This window comes from Salvelinus sp. IW2-2015, unplaced genomic scaffold, assembly GCF_002910315.2.
Source record: "Salvelinus sp. IW2-2015 unplaced genomic scaffold, ASM291031v2 Un_scaffold5421, whole genome shotgun sequence".
Classification (NCBI taxonomy): domain Eukaryota; kingdom Metazoa; phylum Chordata; class Actinopteri; order Salmoniformes; family Salmonidae; genus Salvelinus; species Salvelinus sp. IW2-2015.
This window is the reverse complement of record NW_019946686.1, coordinates 7,582-18,832: the sequence shown is the minus strand read 5'-3', so window position 1 is coordinate 18,832 and position 11,251 is coordinate 7,582. Positions and strand designations below refer to the sequence as shown.

Genomic DNA, 11,251 nt, shown 5'->3' with positions numbered 1-11,251 from the left:
TGCCCTGGCCACATCTGAGTCCTCATGCCTCCTTGCAGCATGCCTAAGGCACGCAGATGAGCAGGGACCCTGAGCATATTTCTTTTGGTTTTTTCAGAGTCAGTAGAGTAGAGTACAGGTAGAAACTACTGTAGATATGTCTCTACCTGTATCTGTATTTTTATCCAAGACCTTTGAAATGTTTTATCATTGTTAATGTAATGTAATTTGTTATTAAAATAAAGTACCGGTATGTAATGTAATCTTAAATTAAATGTTTGTACGTGTTGTGGTTTAAGTGAGGGATGTGTGTGTGTGTGTGTGTGTGTGTGTGTGTGTGTGTGTGTGTGTGTGTGTGTGTGTGTGTGTGTGTGTGTGTGTGTGTGTGTGTGTGTTGTGTGTGTGTGTGTGTGTGTGTGTGTGTGTGTGTTGTGTGTGTGTGTGTGTGTGTGTTCCCTCTGATACAGTATGTCAGAGGTAGGCAACCCTGGTCCTGGAGGGCTGCAGGCACTTCATGTTTTTGATTAACCGACCAGGTAGACCAGGTGTGTTGAATTAAGGCAATAACTGAACTGTTCAATTAGCTCCGTAGCTCAGGATTTGGAGGAGAAAAATTAGGATATGGGAAAGAGAAACATAAGGAAAGACTGTGGCGAGCATAGGAAACTAGAACAAACCCTTTACACAAAGAGGCGTGGCAAAATAATGTATGGCAAGTTGTGATGCCTTGTAGAAGCTTCCTGTCTTCCTTTTGCACTCAACAATGTCTATGTGTTTATGCGTATACATGAAAGGCTTGTTGTGGTCTTCACCTGATACTCATCTGTACACCAAGATCCCACATCTGGAGCTTCAGGTTGTTGTACGTCACCACGTCTCCACGTTGAAGACGATGGCTATAAAACACAATGACAGAAATTAACCTCTCTGGGATATGTGGGACGGTAGCGTCCCACCTGGCCAACATCCAAAATGCAGAGCGCCAGATTCAAATAAATTACTATAAAAATTCAACTTTCATGAAATCACACATGCAATACACCAAATTAAAGCTACACTTGTTGTGAATCCAGTCAATGTGTCAGATTTCAAAAAGGCTTTACGGCGAAAGCAAACGATGCTATTATCTGAGGATAGCAACCAAACACAGACCATCATATTTCAACCCTCCAGGCGCGACACAAAACGCAGAAATAAAGATAATTCATGCCTTACCTTTGACGAGCTTCTTCTGTTGGCACTCCAATATGTCCCATAAACAGCACAAATGGTCCTTTTGTTTGATTAATTCCGTTGATATCTATCCAAAATGTCCATTTATTTGGCGCGTTTGATCCAGAAAAACACCGGTTCCAACTCGCGCAAAATGACTACAAAGGTTACCTGTAACTTTGTCCAAACATTTCAAACTACTTCTTAATACAACTTTAGGTATTTTTTAACGTAAATAATCAATAAAATTTAAGACGGGATGATCTGTGTTCAATACCGGAGGAAAACAACGTGTAACATGCCTCTAACAAAGAGTAAACTTCCCTCGAGCCTCGTTCTGAACAGTGCTACTTCTTCATTTCTCAAAGGAAAAACCTCAACCAATTTCTAAAGACTGTTGACATCCAGTGGAAGCGATAGGAACTGCAAGAAAGTCGATTAGAAATCTGGATTCCCAATGAAACCTCATTGAAAAGAGAGTGACGTCAAATAAAACAAATTCTGAATGGTTTGTCCTCGGGGTTTCGCCTGCCCAATAAGATCTGTGATACTCACAGACATGATTCCAACAGTTTTAGAAACTTCAGAGTGTTTTCTATCCAAATCTACTAATAATCTGCATATCTTAGCTTCTGGGCCTGAGTAGCAGGCAGTTTAATTTGGGCACGCTTTCCCTCCAAAATTTTGAATGCTGCCTCCTATCTTAGATAAGTTAAACACCTTGAGATATGAGCACACAGGTCAAAGAAAGGAATGCCCTTTAACCATCCACTCTATTTCTGACATGTGGAAAGACCATTTATTATAGTGGAGCACACAAAAATGTATTATCCCTGTATGCACCTGGAACTAGAGAACATAACGTGCATGAACCACCTTAAAAAACAGAAGCGGTATATATTGGGAATGGCAGTGGCCACCTCTCCAACCTGCTGCTGCTACAGGAGGACGGCATTTATACCAGCTCCAGTATGCAGCGATAGAAGTTCAAGTAATGCTACTGTAGTGTAATGCTACTGTAGTGTAATGCTAGTTTTTTTTTTTTTTTTTTTTTTTTTTTTTTTTTTTTTTTTCTGTGGTGATCATGCACTGTAGGTGATATGCTACTGTAGTGTAATGCTACTGTAGTGTAAGTAGCTACTGTAGTGTAATGCTACTGTAGTGATATGTCTACACTGTAGTGTAAAGCTACTGTAGTGTAATTACTACTGTATGTTATGTAATTGTACGTGTTATGCTACTGTAGTGTAATGCTACTGTAGTGTAATGCTACGTGTAGTGTAATTCTACTGTAGTGTTAGCTACTGTAGTGTAATACTACTGTAGTGTAATGCTACTGTAGTGACTATATGCTACTGTAGTGTAATGCTACTGTAGTTATGCCTAACTTGTAGTGTTAATGCTACTGTAGTTAAATGCTACTGTAGTGTAATGCTACTGTAGTGATATGCTACTGTAGTGTAATGCTACTTGTAGTGTAATACTACTGTAGTGTTAATGCTACTGTAGTGTATGCTACTGTAGTGTAATGCTACTCTTGCTACTTGTACGTAGTTAATGCTACTGTAGTGTAATGCTACTGTAGTGATATGCTACTGTAGTGTAATGCTACTGTAGTGTAAGCTACTGTAGTGTAATGCTACTGTAGGTGATATGCTACTGTAGTGTAATGCTACTGTAGTGTAATGCTACTAGATGTAATGACATACTGTAGTGTAATGCTACTGTAGTGTAATGCTACTGTAGTGTAATGTACTGTAGTGATATGCTACTGTAGTGTAATGCTACTGTAGTGTAATACTACTGTAAGTGTTATGCTACTGTAGTGTTATGCTACTGTAGTGTATGCTAGCTGTAGTGTAATGCTACTGTAGTGATATGCTACTGTAGTGATATGCTACTGTAGTGTAATGCTACTGTAGTGTAATGCTACTGTAGTGTAAGCTACTGTAGTGTAATGCTACTGTAGTGATATGCTACTGTAGTGATATGCTACTGTAGTGTACATGTCTGTAGTGTTATGCTACTGTAGTGTAATGCTACTGTATGTAATGCTACTGTAGTGTAATGCTACTGTAGTGATATGCTACTGTAGTGTAATGCTACTTAGTGTAATGCTACTGTAGTGTTAATGCTACTGTAGTGTTATGCTACTGTAGTGTAATGCTACTGTAGTGTATGCTACTGTAGTGATATGCTACTGTAGTGATATGCACTGTAGTGTAATGCTACTGTAGTGTAATGCTACTGTAGTGTAATGCTACGTAGTGATATGCTACTGTAGTGTAATGCTACTGTAGTGTAATACTACACTGTAGTGTTATGCTACTGTAGTGTTATGCTACTGTAGTGTAATGCTACTGTAGTGTAGTGGCTATGTATGTAATGCTGACTGTAGTGTATGTACTGTTGTATACTACTGTAGTGTAATGCTACTGTAGTGATATGCTACTGTAGTGTAATGCTACTGTAGTGTTATTGCTACTGTAGTGTTATGCTACTGTAGTGTAGTAGTATATGCTACTGTAGTGTAAATGCTACTGTAGTTGTAATGGTAACTGTAGTGATATGCTACCTGTAGTGTAATACTACTGGTTAGTGTTTATCTACTGTAGTGTTACTGCTACTGTAGTGTATCTACTGTATGTACTGTGTAATGCTACTGTAGTGAATGCTACTGTAGTGTAATGCTACTGTAGTGAAGCTATGCGTAACTGTAGTGTACATTGCTACGTGTAATGCTTGTAGTGATACTGCTTGTAGTGTAATGCTACTTAGTGTAACTGCTACTGTAGTGTAGTGATGCTATGCTACTGTAGTGTAATGCTACTGTAGTGTAATGCTACTGCTACGTTGTAATGCTACTCGTACGTTATATCTACAACTAGTAGTGTAATATGCTACTGTAGTGTTATGCTCTGTAGTGTAATGCTACTGTAGTGTGTGTAAGTGCTACTGTAGTGTGACTAATTGCTACTGTAGTGCTTATGCTACTGTAGTGTAATGCTACTGTAGTGGTAACATGCTACTGTAGTGTAAGTGCTGTACTGTAGAGTGTATATGCTACTGTGTGTAATGCTACGTGTAGTGTAATGCTACTGTAGTGTATATGCTACTGTAAGTAGGTAATGCTACTGTAGTGTAAATGCTACTAGTAGTGATGTAATGCTACTGTAGTGTATTGATGTAACTGTAGTTGATATGCTACTGTAGTGAATACTACTTAGTGTAATGCTACTGTAGTGTAATGCTACTGTAGTGTAATTCTACTGTAGTGTAATGCTACTGTAGTGTAATACTACTGTATGTTATGCTATTAGTGTATGCTACGGGTAATGTAATGCTACTTCTACTGTAGTGTAATGCTACTGTAACGTGTAGATGCTATCTGTAGTGATATGCTACTGTAGTGTAATGCTACTGTAGTGTAATGCTACTGTAGTGTAATGCTACTGTACGTGTATGTACTTGTAGTGTAATGCTACTGTAGTGTATGATATGCTATGTGCTCGTAGTAATGCTACTGTAGTGTACATGCTACGACTGTAGTGATATGCTACTGTAGTGTAATGCTACTGTAGTGTAATACTAGTGCTACTAGGTAGTGTTATGCTACTGTAGTGTTATGCCTATGGTCAGTGTAATGCTACTGCTACTGTAGTGTAATGCTACTGCTAGTGATATGCTAGGTAGTGATATGCTACTCTGTAGTGTAATGCTACTGTAGTGTAATGCTACTGTAAGTGATGTAAATGCTACTGTAGGTGATTATGCTACTGTAGTGCTACTGTAGTGTAATGCTACTGTATGTATGCTACTGTGTGTAATGCTACTGTAGTGTTATGCTACTGTAGTGTATATGCTACTCGTAGGTATCTGGAATTAAATAGTATAGCGCCTTATATGTACCACAGAAGAAACAATACATGTAAGAGTGACACCACGCAGAAAGTTCCATGTTTCTCCCTTAAACACACCTATAGCATTAACCTTGGGATGCTTTATTTAACGTTGTGACTTCTAATCTGCGGCACATAACTTTCGGGAAATTGTTTTTCAACATGGATTTAGAGGATGGATACTTCAGACAAGGAATAATCTCTGGATAGCTAATTAAATAAGAAAGCTACCTTTATGAATTAGGAAGCCTTTTTGTGCTTTTTTTCAATACATAACTACTTTTTTTTAAAATTGCTAAATGGGACGTTAGTTACCAAATAAGTTGTTTTCGGCAATTATCCAAAAACAAGTCCAAAAATGCCCATTATTTACCAATAGACTGAACAGGTGTAATGAACCTGTGTAAAAATGGCCATAACAAGCATTTTAATCACCTGTAAATGAACACTGAACAGGTGTAATGAACACTGAACGGGTGTAATGAACACTAAACAGTGTAATGAACACTGAACGGGTGTAGATGAACACTAAACAGGTGTAATGACACTAACACCAGACTAGTAATACGAACACTAAACAGGGCCTTAATCGAACACCTGAACAGGTGTAATGAACATACGTGTCATGAACATGACACGTGCGTTAACTCGAAATAAGCCTAACTGAACACCTGAACAGGTGTAATGCACTAACAGGTGTAATGCAACACCTAATACATGAGTTAATCGAGATTCACTCGAAGCAGGTGCAATGAACACTTGAACCAGGTGAATAACTAACAGGTGAACAGTCGTAACACGAACAAAGTGTGTAATGAACAGCTAAACATTTGCGTTATGAACACTAAAGGTGTAATGAACACTGAACAGCCGTGTAATGAACACTACAGTTAAGCATACTAGCAAGTCTAATGAAACTGAACAGGTGTGTACCATGAACATAAAACAGTGTTAACGTGTCGTCTGAAAAGAACGTGTGTAATGAACACTAACAGGCAGATCATTAGACTGACAACACACTGAACACAGGTTGTATATGACACGAAAGTGAAGCTGAACAGGTTGTATATGAACACTGAACAGGTGAAATGTGACACTGAACCAGGCTTAATAACAGAAAGTAATGAACACACTGCCGTGTAGATGAACACGTAAACCAGACTTGTAATGGAACCACTGAACAGGTGTAATGCACACTGACACAGCGGTAATGAACACTAGAACAGCGTGTAATGAACACTAACAGGTGTAATGAACAACTGAACAGGTGTAATGAACACTAATAACAGGTGTAATGAACACTGAACAGGTGTAATGAACACTGAACAGGTGTAATGAACACTGAACAGGTGTAATGAACACTAAACAGGTTCTAATTTTAATCACCTGTAAACACACACTGGACAGGTGAAAAAATCACATGTGCAAAAAATGACATTTGACACTTGAAAAAAGCAAGTGAAAAATGATAAATACAAGTGTTAAAACGATTTGAACCTTTTGGCCTTCCATATTTGACCCCCTTAGAAAAAAACGTGTCTCCATTGACAGTCCATGTTAATTAATGGCTGTATTTTAAGGCTCTAGGAAGACGTTGGGTGACTTGGTGAGAGGTATCAGAAGCGTCACTTGGGTGAATCACCCCGCCATATCCTGTAACTTGTAGAGAGAATGACGTAAGATCCCGGGACAGTATTTATAACCCCAGAGCGCTCCGTGGCGCGTGCATTAGACACTCGGATGATGGCTGAGTTCGAGGCAGAGTCGCTTCATTTCTCCGTGGGCATCCTCGGGATCTCCGGCGGTGAGTGAACATTTAGATTCTGATCGGTTCTACTTTTTATATAGCCTAAAACCTTCTAACGAATAGCCGTGTATTGCGATTTAAATATATTGTAAAAATACATGTATTATTGAGTTTATGAAGCAATGAGAAGTTAATCATAAAAACAATACTTTGCATTGTTAATCATAATCATATATAATAATCAAGATAATCAAAATAAAGAGTAAATAAGATGACAACACTTTAAAGCTCCCAAAATGTATATTCAAAGGTCCCACTCGAATATATTAGATCCAAAAAGGAGTGGGGATTTTTTTTTATGGCGTTGTCTTATTTTCTCTTTATTTTGATTATCTTTATAGGTCTCATATATAATATTGTGATCACTTAAAATGTGTGAGAAGGTTTATATTATATGTGTTATGTTGTACATGAATGCAGGCTGTTTCTCAGAATAGACTTCATGAGATGTGTACAGTACAGAAACTTGGCCAGTAGAGGGCGGATATGGAGCTGTGTTCGTGGCTTCTTCTCAAACAATGTTTTTCTTGTGTGAGTTTGTGGTCTGAAGCCTGATGTCTTCTGACCTGTTGTTGTTGAACCCTGTAGGTTCTCTACTGCTGCTGGTGAATAACTATGGCAGCTCTCCTGAAAAATCCCTCATCCCCCATACTGCACTGGGGGTGCTGCTGCTGATCATCGCTGCCCTCTTGGCCTACTCTGGTATTCTACCTACTGTTTATTACTCATAATAACCCTACTCTGGTATTCTACCTACTGTTTTATATAATCATATAACCCTACTCTGGTTACCTACCTACTGTTTATTACTCATATAACCTACTCTGGTACTCTACCTACTGTTTATTACTCATTATAACCCTATCTGGTACCGCTACTACTGTTTATTACTCATAAATAACCCTACTCTGGTATTCTACCCTACTGTTTATTACTCATAATACCCTACTCTGGTAGACTACATACTGTTTATTACTCATAATAACCCTACTCTGGTACCCTACACTACTGTTTATTACTCTAATAACCTATCTGGTACTACTACTGTTTATTACTCATATAACCTATCGGTTCTACCTACTGTTTATTATCTAATAACCCTATCTGGTATTCTACCTACTGTTATATTTCTCATAATAACCCTACTCTGGTAGCATACCTACTATGTTATTACTCTAATAACCTACTCTGGTAGACTACTACTGTTTATTACTCATAATAACCTACTACTCTGGTAGACTACCTATGTTTATTACTCATAATAACCCTACTCTGGTACTACCTACTGTTTATTACTCATAATAACCCTACTCTGGTAGACTACTACTGTTTATTACTCATAATAACCTACTCTGGTACCTACTACTGTTTATTACTCATAATAACCCTACTCTGGTACTACCTACTGTTTATTACTCATAATAACCCTACTCTGGTACTACTACTGTTATTACTCATAATAACCCTACTCTGGTACCTTACCTACTGTTTATTACTCATATAACCCTACTCTGGTACCTACCTACTGTTTATTACTCATAATACCCTACTCTGGTTCTACCTACTGTTTATTACTCATAATAACCCTACTCTGTACACTTACCTACTGTTTATTACTCATAATAACCCTACTCTGGTAACTACCTACTGTTTATTACTCATAATAACCTACTCTGGTACCTACCTACTGTTTATTACTCATAATAACCCTACTCTGGTACCTACCTACTGTTTTTACTCATAATAACCCTACTCTGGTAGACTACCTACTGTTATTACTCATAATAACCCTACTCCTGGTACCCTACTACTGTTTATTATCATAATAACCTACTCTGGTAGACTACCTACTGTGTATTACTCATAATAACCCTACTCTGGTAAACTACTACTGTTTATTACTATAATAACCCTACTCTGGTGGACTACCTACTGTGTATTACTCATAATAACCCTACTCTGGTGACTACCTACTGTTTATTACTCATAATAACCCTACTCTGGTGGATCTACCTACTGTTATTACTCATAATAACCCTACTCTGGTAGCTACCTACTGTTTATTACTCATAATACCCTACTCTTGGTAGACTAAACCTACTGTTTATTACTCATAATAACCTACTCTGGTACTACCTACTGTTTATTACTCATAAATAACCCTACTCTGGTGACTACCTACTGTTTATTACTCATAATAACCCTACTCTGGTTACGACTACCTACTGTTTTATTACTCATTAATAACCTACTCTGGTAGACTACCTACTGTTATTACTCATAATAACCCTACTCTGGTAAGACTACCTACTGTTTATTACTCATAATAACCCTACTCTGGTAGACACCTACTGTTTATACTCATAATAACCCTACTCTGGTAGACTACCTACTGTTTATTACTCATAATACCCTACTCTGGTGGACTACCTACTGTGTATTACTCATAATAACCCTACTCTGGTAGACTACCGTACTGTTTATTACTCATAATAACCTACTCTGGTAGACTACCTACGTTTTATTATCATAATACCTACTCTGGTACCTACCTACTGTTTATTACTCATAATAACCTACTCTGTGGACTAATACCTACTGTTTATTACTCATAATAACCCTACTCTGGTAGACTACCTACTGTTTATTACTCATAATCTACTCTCTGGTAGACTACCTCTGTTTATTACTACTATATAACCCTATCTGGTAGACTACCTACTGTTTATTACTCATAAATAACCCTACTCTGGTACCTACGACTGTTTACTTACTCATAATAACCCTACTCTGTGTACCCTACTTAACTGTTTTTTTACTCATAATACCCTACTCTGGTAACTACCTACTGTTTTTACTCATAATAACCCTACTCTGGTAGACTACCTACTGTTTATTACTCATAATAACCCTACTCTGGGAACTACCTACTGTTATTACTCATAATAACCCTACTCTGTAGACTACCTACTGTTTATTACTCATAATAACCCTACTCTGGTAGACTACCTACTGTTTATTACCATAATAACCCTACTCTGGTACCCTACCTACTGTTTATTACTCATAATAACCCTACTCTGGTGGACTACCTACTGTTATTACTCATAATAACCCTACTCTGGTAGACTACCTTACTGTTTATTACTCATAATAACCCTACTGTAAAACTATGGTAGACTACCTACTGTTTATTACTCATAATAACCCAAAATACTCTGGTAAGACTACCTGATACTGTTTATTACTCATAATAACCCTACTCTGGTAGACTACCTACTGTTATTACTCATAAATAACCCTACTCTGGTAGACTACCTACTGTTTATTACTCATAAAAACCCTACTCTGGTGGACTACCTACTGGTATATTACTATAATAACCTACTACTGGTAGACTACCTACTGTTTATTACTCATATAACCCTACTCTGGTAGACTACCTACTGGTTTATTACTCATAATAACCTACTCTGGTTACTACCTACTGTTTAATTATCACATAAATAACCCTACTCTGGTAGTGCTACCTACTGTTTATTACGTCATAATAACCCTACTCTGTGTAGACTACTTACTGTGTTATTACTCATAATAACCTACTCTGGAACTACCTATGTTTATTACTCATAATAACCCTACTCTGGTAGACTACCTACTGTTTATTACTCATTAATAACCTACTCTGGTACGCTACCCACTGTTTCTTTACTCATAATAACCCTATTCTGGTACCTACCTACTGTTTTATTACTCATAATAACCTACTCTGGTAGAACTACCTACTGTTTTTCTTCTCATAATAACCCTACTCTGGTAGACTACCTCTGTTATTACTCTAATAACCCTACTCTGGTAGACTACCTACTGTTTATTCTCATAAATAACCCTACTCTGGTAGACTACCTACTGTTTTATTACTCATAATAACCGCTACTCTGGTAGACTACTACTGTTTATTACTCATAATAACCTACTCTGGTAGACTACCTACTGTTTTATTATCATAATAACCCTACTTCTGGTAGACTACCTACTGTTTATTACTCATAATACCCCTACTCATTTCTGGTAGATAGACTACCTACTTGTTTATTACTCATAATGAACCTACTCTGTTACCGCTACCATACTGTTTATTACTCATATAACCCTACTCTGGTACCCTACATACTGTTTATACTCATAATAACCCTACTCTGGTAGACTACATACTGTTTCAGCTAGACATAAACAAATATTTTTTTTTTTTTTTTTTTTTTTTTTCGCTTTCCGCATTTTTTTTTTTCTGTTTTTGCACAGAAGTTGTTTTTCTTTGTTTGCTTCTTTTGTCGTTTTTTTTTTTATTTTCTTT

The 11,251-nt window shown here is 37.4% G+C and overlaps 1 long non-coding RNA gene across 1 annotated transcript in view; it reads left to right on the top strand.

Annotated features, from left to right (window-relative positions):
• Positions 1–6,810: 6,810 nt before the first annotated feature.
• LOC139022553 (uncharacterized) overlaps positions 6,811–11,251 on the top strand; it is a 6,074-nt gene continuing 1,633 nt past the window's right edge. The window contains exons 1-2 of the long non-coding RNA XR_011478525.1: positions 6,811–6,894; positions 7,486–7,599. This is a non-coding gene — a long non-coding RNA (uncharacterized lncRNA). The remainder of the gene's footprint in view (positions 6,895–7,485; positions 7,600–11,251) is intronic.